We start from the raw sequence: 13,742 nt of genomic DNA on the forward strand, positions 1-13,742 counted from the left end.
CTTTCAAAATTTCAACATATTATCTTGTCTAATTTTGGAATAAAACAGTCTCGTTACCGTAAAGTCGTTATCATAACAAATATAATTTTCCAACTTTATTCATAAGTTAATGTACCTATTAGTAAAATGTATTGATATAACCTTTGACATTATAAAAATTCCGAAAGAAATTATCATCTTCCGCGCACGAAATTTTATGATTAAAAAAATAATGTAACGGTTATGACGTCAATAAAGAGGTATTGTTTTAAAGAAACAATGGTCAACATGAACAAAAAAACATCGATCAAATTTCTGCTATATGATGCTCTTATAACAGACACCCACACTGTAAGAGGTGTTTCATAAACAAAAATGTCTACTGATCATTATTACCCGTCGTTATGTGTAAAGATGTGATGTGAAACTAGCTGTACATCGCAGTTCTACCCTCGTAATTTTCAATCCCGCACGAATGTCGAAATAAATAGTAGCCTATGCGTTATTTTTAATTTCATGATAATTAATCAGTTGAATATTTTTTTGTAAATGACTGACAAATAGTCAAATATACATCTATCTTGCCAAACTTTTCCTTTCATTGCATTTATATTACTAACGGGATTTACTGTAGTCTTCGGATTACTTGCATTGCTTACTAGCGGATTTACAATCTTTTAGATATTCTTCGGCCACAACTTGGTTTTCTTACGATTGCTGCTTTCGCTGCCGAGCTCGTGACGAATTTGCCTTATTATTATATTAATTTTAATACAAGAATTTATTAACTATTTAAAATGAAAGTGGTACCACTTGAATTGTAACTCGCGTCCATCTGGCATATTTCTAATTATGTTTCATTAGTTCAGTGCTGTGGCAACGTTAAAATTTCTTTCTCTAGTAGAAAGCAATATTATTCCTGATTATCACAGGCAGTAAGTAGGGCTATGCAGTAGGAAATATATTGCTCAAAATTTGGAGCAGTCCGACTGGAAAATTAAAAGTAAAAGTAGTGTTGTATTTCTGATATGAGTAAGGGGGCTGGAGCTTCTGGAGAGAATGGTGGATAGGATCTGCAACGCGCTGTTAATGCTCATGGTATTGCTGGCATTCATAAGCTATGGTATCCACTTACCGTAATGTAGACCGTACGCTTGTTTACCACCTTTGTAATAAGAAAGTAGTTATAACAGATACGTACTTTACCCTACCTTATAAATATACAGTATAAGATTGAGTTTTGTTTACCTCAAGAATATACCAAAAAACCATTTTCGCGTGGTATCCACTAAATCGGTATTACAAATAATCTGGAAGCTTACGCAACGATTCTCTAAATATTCACAATCATGCTCAAACAACTGATGTAATAAGAACGATACGTATCAACCAAAAAGTTGCAACTTTTTAAAAAAAATATAATATATATATATATATATATATATATATATATATATATATATATATATATATATATAAGCTAAACAAAACGATTTTGTTTACAACTAGGGATGCAAATAAGTAATCCACCAGATGGAAAGGGAAACCACCTCAATCTATGGATGCCTGCAATACTAGGTGCATCACAGTCGCGTTGCTAACACAACTCTCCAACCTTAAAAGTAACTCTGGCTACCACCAAAAGAATGCAATACTTCTTGAGAGCAGTATGATTTCGTTGTAGCCTTTGATATTCATAGAAGAATAAGCTTAAAGTTTTTCGAATTCTCTAATAATTTAATAACTAATAATCTACTTACTTTAAACAATAAAATGATATTTAGCTGAAAAGCATACGTTGGATCACACAAGAAAAAGCGCTTGTAAGAGAATTACAATTAATTTGAAGAATTTTGACTTACTGCAACATTAATCTATATAAAAGTATCGATAATGTATTCTGTAAATAATTTACTTTAGTAGTATAAACAAAAAAGAAAAATCAGAAATAAATATTCCTGTTAATTTTTTTCTGAAGTTCTATTATACATACGGTTTTATTTACAACACAATATTGAAACGTTGCTTATCATAGAGGCGTATTTAGGTCGAATTATCAAAAAAGCTTTCAGTTTTATAAGTACTTCGATATGTAACTTATCGTATATAAAAACGGCTCTAAGGGCCTTTTCCATCGGTAGTGGATAACGCTATTAGACCGATGATGGTAATCAACAGCAACAACATTTTTTGACATATTATTCTTTTTGCCATCGAATTCCATGATATATATGAAATCTTTGTAATCGCAAATGTGAATTTAAAAGTTAAGTTAGGTTAAGTTTATTAATTGAGACTTGAGATTGACTTCTTTAAGGATTCTTATTAAAACAAAATAAGTAGATAATATTTACCTGAAATGGTTTTTCACAAATTTTTACTAAGTTAAAAGCGTAATTAATATAAATTATTAAAAATATCTACAAAACTTTTACCTAATAGTAATTGCTGTGAGAAATAGTCACGTAATTTTTTAGAATTTTTACATTCACAAACGTTAATATAAAATTTCAAGATTTATTAAGAAACAATAATTATAAAGTTACTTAAGTAGGTAATCGTGGGATAGACTATAATTTGTTTATCATTATGAACAAAAGATCAACTAAATATTTATGTGATACTGGACATAATGATTATTTTAGGTAATTAGCACTCTTATGAGTTCTTTGTTTTTGAGTAATGTTAACATCTCATATTTTTATAGTTTAAGAGTCATCAAGGAATGTACATCTAATAAGAATAATAAGAAATCACTGAGATAAGAATATGTGTATTGAGACTTTTGAGGTACATACATTGTCGGCGTATTTTTTGGAATACATAAGCCAAAAATAATTCATTAATGCAACCATAGGACATAATACCTTACAGGAAATAAAGAATTATATTTATTATAAAGAATTATAATTAATAGCGTAATGTAATGGGTATGATTTATTCATTTATATGTTTATATTATATTATATATATATATATATATATATATATATATATATATATATATATATATATATATATATATATAAATAAATATATATATATATATATATATATATATATATATATATATATATATATATTATTGTATTATTAGATTGTAGGATCCACTTTGTTTTTAATTTTTGGTTTGCCTTTTTGACGACCCTACTCTGTTTTGTTTTACGAGCTCCTCTACCCCAAGGTTGTTTGGAAGAAATCCTAGCAATAAGACCGCCTTTGTGCATAATACTATTTTGTAAGTTTATTTTTAAAGATACCTATGTATGTTAGCTTGTAATATACATAATAAAGTTTATTTCTTCTTCTTCTTCTTCTAATTATATTTAAAAATAAGCAAAGCACTAATTTAAATCAGATTTTTTAATTTTATTTTTAGGTTTATATGATTACTTTTATAAGTGATAGGTAGTACTTATTGTACAATCGGTGTTATAAAAGACACGAACGAAACACAATACACTCAATTAAATTATGTTAAACATTAATCGAAAGAGACAAAAAACTATTTATTACGTGTATAAGATTCAGTTAAGATCAGCCTGTTAGGATCACCCAGCCAAGTGCCAAATACTGTCAGAAAATTTGTCGTGACACTAAAATCTTAATAGTAGGCTGCCAGTTTTTGAATATATTTTAACTTTCTATCGTTATTGAATTCCATAATTACCCCCAAAGCAAGCAAAAGCTCTATAATTAACATGTTTTGTTGGTGTAGGGATATTATTTTTACTTTATACTCTGATTCTTTACTTCATATATTTTGTTTTTTCTGTAGGCATTAAAAATTTATAAAAAAGTTGTAAATACTCAAGCGCTTTTATAACACTTAGAACAGGGGAATTAAGATAATGAACAGACAAAAATAGTTACTGTAGGTCAAGCTTAGGTTATTGACTCGTGCTCTACTATCGCGGACTTTTTTATGTCTTAAAATACCTACAAATAACCTAAAATATTTTAGACATAGTTTAGCTTTTAGCTCCTTTGTACCCTGTGTAATATCCTGACCAATTTTATAACTAACCGTCTCTATTTCTAACTATTTCTTTATTGCTCTTTCTGTTAGTGAAACTATTACGAAATCGATTTCATGTTTCAAAAGCAGTTACAAAAAATGGGTAAAGAAAAGTAGTAATTATTTTTTTAGCAAATAAATTATAAGTGTTAAAATTATATACATAAACACCTAATTAAAACGTAAACACTAGATATTGACATTAGTGCAGAAATTAAAAAATTACTTGTAATAAATCGATGTAACTAATCTGTCACATACCTAATTACATAACATAGAGCATTCTGTGTGTGTATATGTATGGCGCTACAATTAGCAGAGTTTATTGTTTATGCGATAATTCCTAGATCTTAAGATCACTGAACCGAAGCTAACGAGGATCATAGCTGTAATGTATATAAATAAAACTCATTGATTGTGATATTGTACAGTATTGTTTAGCCAAATATGTTTAGCATATTTAAGTTGTCTTTAATCTTCGGTCATATGTACGGTCGTATATCGTATACATGCTGTCATTGCTGTCTGTATAAAACGAATCGGCGAAATGTATGTATGCGCATAACTTCCGAACGACTACACAACAGTGTATATAATTCACTTTTTTGTTGTTTGTTGCCGTCGGGGCCAGGTTTTATATAACAGAAAATTTAATGAAATCGAATTATTCACAAAAAAAATACGAACGTCACCCAGTTTGAAATAAGAATGCTTTTATAAGATAATAGCGTTTCCTATTTTAACTTTAATAAACTTAAGTCACCTTCATGCAACTTCCATCAGGTAGAATTTCCTTCTGTACTTTTTTATTTAAATTTTTTTTATTAAAAATACAATTGAACAATTATAGAATGGCAACTTTATAGGTGAGTACGTAATATAACGAGAAAGCAAACTCGGAGACAAGTATTTAAGAACTCAGGTAATAAAATAGGAAATGTAAAATACCATTGGACATCATCATCATCATCATTTCAGCCTATTGCAGTTCACTGCTGGACATAGGTCTCCACAAGTTCGTGCCAAAAATGACGCTGACTCATGTGTGATGATGATGTTTGGACATCAATCGACAGCTTAAAACATATATGGGTAGGTGATATTTGTAGAAACATAGTATTCAACGACTGTGAAAAATTTAGCTAAAAATGCAAGATACAACTGAATAAACTAAATAAAATAAGAACATAATAAAATGTTATGCATCCCACTGAATTTATTTCCGGTTACATGTTATAATATGCATAGATAATACATATTTTAAATGAAAACTTTTTATTATTTCTAACCATAATTTAAGTAGGTAGATATTACCTTTCACTTACGTATTTAAATTTGTTTAGTTTATAAAAAATATATTTCTATATTATATTATTATAAAGTATCATTTTAAAATATCCTAATTACAACAATCACTAATAGACCGCTTCGTCTACGTAATAATTCATCTCAAGAAAAAAATATACCACAAAATATTTTACAAGTGACTACACACACACCTACTTGTGAAATATTATTATAATATAGGTACTTGTGAAATAGGTTTTTTTTAAATAATGGAGTAATAAACATCCATACACACTTCCGTGCTTATACTTCACAACCCTTAAGTTACCAAAGTCATACAAAGCAAAAATAGCAAAAACCCTTAAAAAATATATTGTTTTTGCTCGCAAACGAATATTAAGTACATACGCATTATTAGATATAACTCGAAAATGGCTTGTCAAATCTCGAATTATTTTAAATGGGAACACATGACAAGCACCACCTTTCGATTAAAAAAGAATAATTGAAAACGGTCCACCGGTACAGTAAAAAGTTTTGAGGTAATATACATTTAAAAAAAAAACATTCTAATTGAAAACCGCCTCCTTTTTTTGAAATCGGCTAAAAATACATATCTATCTTCTCTAACAGATGATAGATAAATAAAAAAATATCTAACATTCAAATTTGCTATTCATACTAATTAAAATGTGTTCTCATTGTCACGTTTTTACAGTTTTTACAATAATATTATCGAAGCACGAATTTTAATAATAGATAACTGTTGTCTAGCAAAATATATCTATTGCTATTTCTCTACAATTATTTAAAAGAAAACTTCATGACACAGTATATAACGATATAGAAGCAACAGCTTCCCGACTGTATCTCTGTTTAGGATGTTTTAATCAAAACTCTTGCTATGGCTTCACAATGCAATACAACTTAATGAATTATTTGAACTCCATTGACCAACTCCATTTTGAAAACAAATATTAATCAAGACTTGTATATACACATTTATTAGCATAGCATTCTTTTACTTTCTCAGTCATAAATCAAAACAAACAATTAGAACGACTAAAGCTCTAGATTATGGAACTATTTAGTTAATACCGTCTGCTTTGATTTTTACATGTACCTGATCGACTGATCTATCTGGCTTCTGGTATATTCAGTAACCTTCATTGAGCTATTTTTTACAGCAGTTGATTTTGATTGGAAATATGATGAAATCTATATATGTAGATCTGCCAATTTATCTTATAAAATTTTCGTACGCAATTTACATTTATACGAAATCTATTTATCAGGATATGTATAAAATAGAAAATAAAAATATTTTTAATTTTACTTTTTTTTTGAAAATGTACATGCACGTGTAAATGTACATGCATTGATCTAAGCTTATGTAAGATATAAATATGTATGAAATAAAAATTAATAACATTTAACTTTAAATCTATAAAAGTTTTTTTACTTTATATCTTTGCACATAAAAACACATTATAATTACTTAATTTATTTAAATAATCAGATTGTTAACACGCGCGAGGTTTGCATATAAAAAAATGAAATAGCTGATACGAAAATTACAAAAATAAAAAGTTTGAAATGTGTTATATGTTATGAGGTTGATTAGTCCTACATGAATCAATAAAATATAATCTAATAACAACACTCTGAACTCTACTAATGACTCTACAAGTCAGCTATTTTTATTCCATTACTCTGCGGGTCAAAAGTAAGTGCATTATCCTTATGCGCAATGGTAGAGTAAAAATAAGTCAAGATAGAACTACCAAGTCAATTATTTATAGCATAGAACTGACTCTGGTGGGATAAATAGCTTTGCTCTCGTAAGTATTTAGTATTCAGTTTCTAGTACTAACATCTTCTTCCAAAAAAATATCTTTTGCGGATTTTGAGAAATGAGACGAATCCTAATTTATTATATATATATATATATATATATATATATATATGTCAGAGATTAAGAAGAAAAAGGTATATTTTTCGGCTTGAAGGTATATTTCTCTTTCTCATGATCTCAGAGTACTCACTCAGTCTACTGTGGGCATAAGTGGGTAATGTTGACACAAGTAAACACAATTAATGATATCACCAAATTACTATAACACAGGAATCAGTTAACAGAAAGGTAACGCAGCACGGAAGGCGGGTAGTTATTAGTTAAGGGGGCGAAGACTAACTTCTTAGCATTCGATGGATTCACAGTTCGCCGTGCGGGTACCGAGTCCATCGTGTGGCAGAGGGAGTAACTCAGAGCAGTGCCTAGGACTTGCGACCTAGGTGTAGGTTTAAGGAGGCCTCCTTAGATGCGCATCAACGCTCACCTTCACTGCTCGAGTTATACGCCTCGCCTAGTCAAATTAATCGTAATAGGTAATAATTAATTCGATTGCACAAATTAATTATTGAATGAGTCTAGGTTAAGCTACTAGCAGGATACAACAAGTGTATCGTGCCAAGCCAGAGCCAAGACTGCCTTAGCCGAGGTGAAACCGTTCGTTTTATACACGACAGAACAATTCGAGTAATATAATAAATGAGGGTAGGTGACTATCGAACGATGTGCTAGGTGGCGCGTCGATCACCTCACTACTCTAACAGCTAATAATTGACAACTGACATTATCTGAATACACCCAAGTCAAATACTTGACGTTCCGTATTCATACTCTGCGACACGGCAATCTTGACAAGTCACACGTCCTCGTGTGATGCTGTAAAAAGGGAAAAAGGTACTGCGGTATCAAAGTCTCATCTCGGCCTATCCTGATTCACACTTAATCAAGGATAAAGTGATAGTACAACCACTTTTGATAACACACCATACAACCATACGCGAAACTATCATTAAATCAAAATTAACCAATCCCGATTGGTATGAACAGGACTCCATTATTAGTTCTACATAAAGTCGCTACAGACTGATTTCAGTGGGAGGTAGAAAAATATCTAACTTGAGGTATGCCGATGATACTACTCTTCTCACTCAAACAAAAGAGGACATGGAACACCTGCTGACACTTCTAGAGACAACAAGCCTCTCCTTTGGACTTACGATCAACAGAGATAAGACCAAAATGATGATAGTGGATCGAGCCGAACTAAACCATCCTGACATCTCTATGATTGGCAACTGTGAGGTTGTCCAATCTTATGTGTACCTTGGTTTCACTATTGCAAACACCGGAGGATGCGAAGACGAGATTCGAAGGTGATGTGCTATTACAAGATCTGCTGTTGGCAAGTTAAAAAGAGTCTGGTGCAACCGTAATATCACCAGAGCCACGAAAGTCCGCCTAATGAGAAGCTTAATCTTCCCGATATTTCTTTATGGCGCAGAAACGTGGACGGTTAGACTCAAAGACCGACGCAAAATCGACGCACTCGAGATGTGGTGCTGGCGGCGACTGCTGCGGATCCCTTGGGACAGCGTTTAGGACCAATATTTCGATCCTACCGGAATTAAAAATCAAGCAGAGATTGTCGTCGACTGTGCAAACTCGAATCCTGAAATATTTCAGACACATTGTTCGAAACGAACAATCCATAGAGCGACTCGTTGTCCAAGGGCAGGTAGAAGGCAAGCGGTCACGCGGTCGATCACCTACGCGCTGGACAGACCTTATCAAAGCTGCGACACAGACCTCCATAGTCCAGAGTTCTCGAGACGCCGAAAACCGCATCAAGTGGAGACGTATAGCGGGAGTTACTTTAGCCAATGAATCGTCGTCAACCATGACCACTCTGTCAAGAGTGAACGACTAAGAAGAAAGTCGCCACTGTCACCTAAATCGAGCGACAGCAGCTCATGCCACTCAGAGAGTGACGATAACCGTAATTGAAAGAGTCGTTACTGTCACCTAAATCGAGCGACAGTAACTCATGCCACTCAGAGAGTGACGATAACCGTAATTGAAAGAGTCGCTACTGTCACCTAAATCGAGCGACAGTAGCTCATGCCACTCAGCGAGTGACGATAACCTTGCCACCTCCATCGAGTGATGATAACCGTAATCAAGAGTCGCCACTGTCACCTAAATCGAGCGACAGCAGCTCATGCCACTCAGCGAGTGACGATAACCTTGCCACCTCCATCGAGTGACGATAACCGTAATCAAGAGTCGCCACTGTCACCTAAATCGAGCGACAGCAGCTCATGCTACTCAAACTCTACGTAAAAGGGGAAAGTAGGCAAACTCTACGCTCTAAACTTAAGATATTTGAAGAACTTTACAATAATCTCAGTCATAACTAATCACTACACATAAATACCACAGCCATGTACCATCGACGTTATCACAACCAAAACTATAGACGTACTCTACTTCCACAACAAGTTACAACCAAGCTTTCAGAAATCCCCGAGTGAATACCTCTAACACCACGGCTCTCTAGCCGAAGAGCAAACACATTACTCTCTCACAACGGTCTCCATAGACCACGACCTCCGCCAGAGTTAAACGCACATCGCACACCCACGGACTACGACTACGAAATAACTACTGGTACGGTCAAACACATTACGGTCGATAAAGTCATTCACTCAAGTTTCTTAAGCTTCATTATCAACAAGATCTTAAATTACATCAATTTCGCCTGGTACATGACCTACTGGTATTTTCCCTAACCTATCGTGAGTAAATTTGTAGGTACGTTCTAATTTTGTCTGATTTACCTCTTCGTTTTGAATTAAGACCAAGTCACCAATGTCAAACTTTAAAATTTTAGCCTCAATTTTATTAAATCTAAATTTGTCGTAACTCGCACTCGTTTCTATGTTCCTAGCCACTTACTCTGCTATAAAAAGCAAAGAGAACCTATCTGGCACCGCGTTAGAGTTCATTTTTTCACAAGTAGTATAGGACTCACAAACAGAAACCGACTGGGGCAAATGATGTTAGCTTCTATTAGCTCTCTAATCTTAGAACGCACTATCTACCTTTCATCTGGACTGAGCCTGTAAGACGTTAAACAGTACGGTAAACAGTATGATTCGCATCGTGAAATCTAATTATTAGTTCACTAGATGTGACACGCGTGTGGGGTAAACAATCAATAAAAGCGTGAACAAATTCCTTAAGCAAGGACAGCAGAGATTCATTACTCAGAATACCTATGTCGATATCGTCAAGATTGTACGAGAGTCCCGGTTCGTAAGTACAGGTAGCAACAGATTTTTATTTTGCGATATTAAAAAAACGACTCAGTAATGCTAATTGTACACCTTGTTTTGAAATTTCTCGACCAATGATTACGTCATATTTGAAACAATCATCGGGCAATCACATGAAGTAGAATCGATAAACGACTACCACTAATCAACACGTCACAAAGGACTTGTTCAGTACAATCTTCATTAGCATAACCTACAGCCTGTAAATGAATAATCGCCCTATGAAGTTACGGCCAACAGTTTGTTTAAGAAGATAACATTCGGCACTGGAATCAAAATAAAAATAGTACGACTCACAAGATTGTTGTAATTTTCCACAAACGCCTGCCACTGTTCAGACATCCACGCGTCGCTCTGCTACAGCGCCGCCGGGATTGCCGCGACGCTGAAACTCATCACGACGCTCATGACCGTTGTGACAACCACGGCTATTGAGACGACACTCACGACTGGGGTTGCGACTACCGCGGGGGCTCGATACTACGATCACGCTCACAATCTGACATTGTAACTGAATCGAAACAAAAACAGAATCGCAAAATCAATCGCTACACAATTACCTACGTATCACGTATTAAAACAAAACTAAATTCAACAAATAACCGGTAAATCGAATAACGTAATCGAACACTGAACAAAAACCACTTACACACCGATAAGAATACAACAGAACGACCGAAAAGAACTAAAATATCGATGTACCCACCAATCACCACAAAATATTGCAACTAACTCGCACACTTGCTAAAAACAGATGTATTGTCAGGGGGTAGGTCTATAACTTCACATATTTTCTGAATAATAGCTTCCATACCGGAAGCGAAGAGAGACATTTGTTCGTTCAATGTAACTAACTAAATTAATTAAATTTTGAAAGTGGGATAGTCGTAATTATGGGTGGATCTGATCGCTCTGGGTTGAAATCCGACAGAATTCTTGGGTGACGATACTGGTGTTCGTTTAGCCTCAATCAATTACATCATATTTCTGTGCTGAATCTCAAACATTGTGAGCCAGTGGGATTCAGATCCCACTTCTGATGTCAGAGATTAAGAAGAAAAAGGTATATTTTTCGGCTTGAAGGTATATTTCTCTTTCTCATGATCTCAGAGTACTCACTCAGTCTACTGTGGGCATAAGTGGGTAATGTTGACACAAGTAAACACAATTAATGATATCACCAAATTACTATAACACAGGAATCAGTTAACAGAAAGGTAACGCAACACGGAAGGCGGGTAGTTATTAGTTAAGGGGGCGAAGACTAACTTCTTAGCATTCGATGGATTCACAGTTCGCCGTGCGGGTACCGAGTCCATCGTGTGGCAGAGGGAGTAACTCAGAGCAGTGCCTAGGACTTGCGACCTAGGTGTAGGTTTAAGGAGGCCTCCTTAGATGCGCATCAACGCTCACCTTCACTGCTCGAGTTATACGCCTCGCCTAGTCAAATTAATCGTAATAGGTAATAATTAATTCGATTGCACAAATTAATTATTGAATGAGTCTAGGTTAAGCTACTAGCAGGATACAACAAGTGTATCGTGCCAAGCCAGAGCCAAGACTGCCTTAGCCGAGGTGAAACCGTTCGTTTTATAATAGTATATATTCGTATATTAAGTATATATTCGAGTAATATAATAAATGAGGGTAGGTGACTATCGAACGATGTGCTAGGTGGCGCCTCGATCACCTCACTACTCTAACAGCTAATAATTGACAACTGACATTATCTGAATACACCCAAGTCAAATACTTGACGTTCCGTATTCATACTCTGCGACATATATATATATATATATATATATATATATATATATAATATATCATATATATATATAATATATAATATATATAAAAGCGAAAGGTCATTCATCACGAAATCTCCGAAACTATAACACCTAGAAACTTGAAATTTGGCAGATAGGTTCCTTATAGAGTGTAAACACCCGCTAAGAACGGATTTTACGAAACTCGACCCCTAAGGGGGTAAAACGGGGGTTGGAAGTTTGTATGAAAGTCCTATGTTTTTGAAGTAAGAGACTTGAAATTTTAAATGTATGCTCTATAGATGGTGAGAAGGTGTCCAAATAATGTATCTTTAGAAATCAACTCCCTTTTGGGGTTGAAGCGGGGGATCGTAGGTTGACTCACTAATCACGAAATCTTCGAAATTATAACACCTCATCATTACAGCCTATACAGTCCACTGCTGGACATAGGCCTCCACAAGTTTACGTCAAAAATAACGTGAACTCATGTGTTTTGCCCATAGTCACCACGCTGGGCAGGCGGGTTGGTGACCGCAAGGCTGGCTTTGTCGCACCGAAGACGCTGCTGCCCGTCTTCGGCCTGTGTATTTCAAAGCCAGCAGATGGATGGTTATCCCGTCACCAGTCGACTTTTTAAGTTCCAAGGTGGTAGCAGAACTGTGTTATCCCTTAGTCGCCTCTTACGACACCCAATATAACACCAATTATAACACCTACTAACTTGAAATGGGGCAGGTAGGCTCCTTATAGGACGTAGACATCCGCTAAGAACGTATTTTATGAAACTCGACTCCTAAGGGGGTAAAAGAGGGGTTGGGAGTTTGTATGAAAGTCATATGTTTTTGAAGAGATTTGAAATTTAAAATGTATGCTCTGTAGATGGTGAGAAGGTATTCAAATAATGTATTTTTAGAAATCAACTCCTTTTTGGGGTTAAAACGGGGGATGGTAGATTGATTTACTCATCACGAAATCTCCGAAACTATAACAGCTGCAAATTTGAAATTTGGCAGGTAGGTTCCTTATAGGGCCCTTTAAGAGACTTGAAATTTAAAATGTACGCTCTATAGATAGTGAGGAGGTGTCCAAATAATGCATCGTAATCTATATATATAAAAGAGAAAAGTCACTGACTCATCACGAGAAATCAAAAACCGCTGGAGGGTCCATCCATCCAGGATGGACAAAGATGAAATTTGGCGGGAGGTTCCTTATAGGGCGTAAACACCCGCTAAGAGCTGATTTTATGAAACTCGACACTTAAAGGGATAAATCGGGGGTTGGATGTTTAGGTGGCGAATGTTAGCGCGACCCATCTCGCCCCACCTAGGCGGATGACTGCTAACACGTGAGGGTTGGATGTTTGTATGAAGATCCTATGCTTTTGAAGTAAGAGACCTGAAATTTAAAATGTATGCTCTATAGAAGGTAGAGAGATGACCAAATAATGTATATTTATAAATCAACTCTCTTTTGGAGTTAAAACGGAAGATGGTAGGTTG

The sequence above is a fragment of the Melitaea cinxia genome, chromosome 9 (assembly GCF_905220565.1).
Source record: "Melitaea cinxia chromosome 9, ilMelCinx1.1, whole genome shotgun sequence".
Lineage (NCBI taxonomy): Eukaryota > Metazoa > Arthropoda > Insecta > Lepidoptera > Nymphalidae > Melitaea > Melitaea cinxia.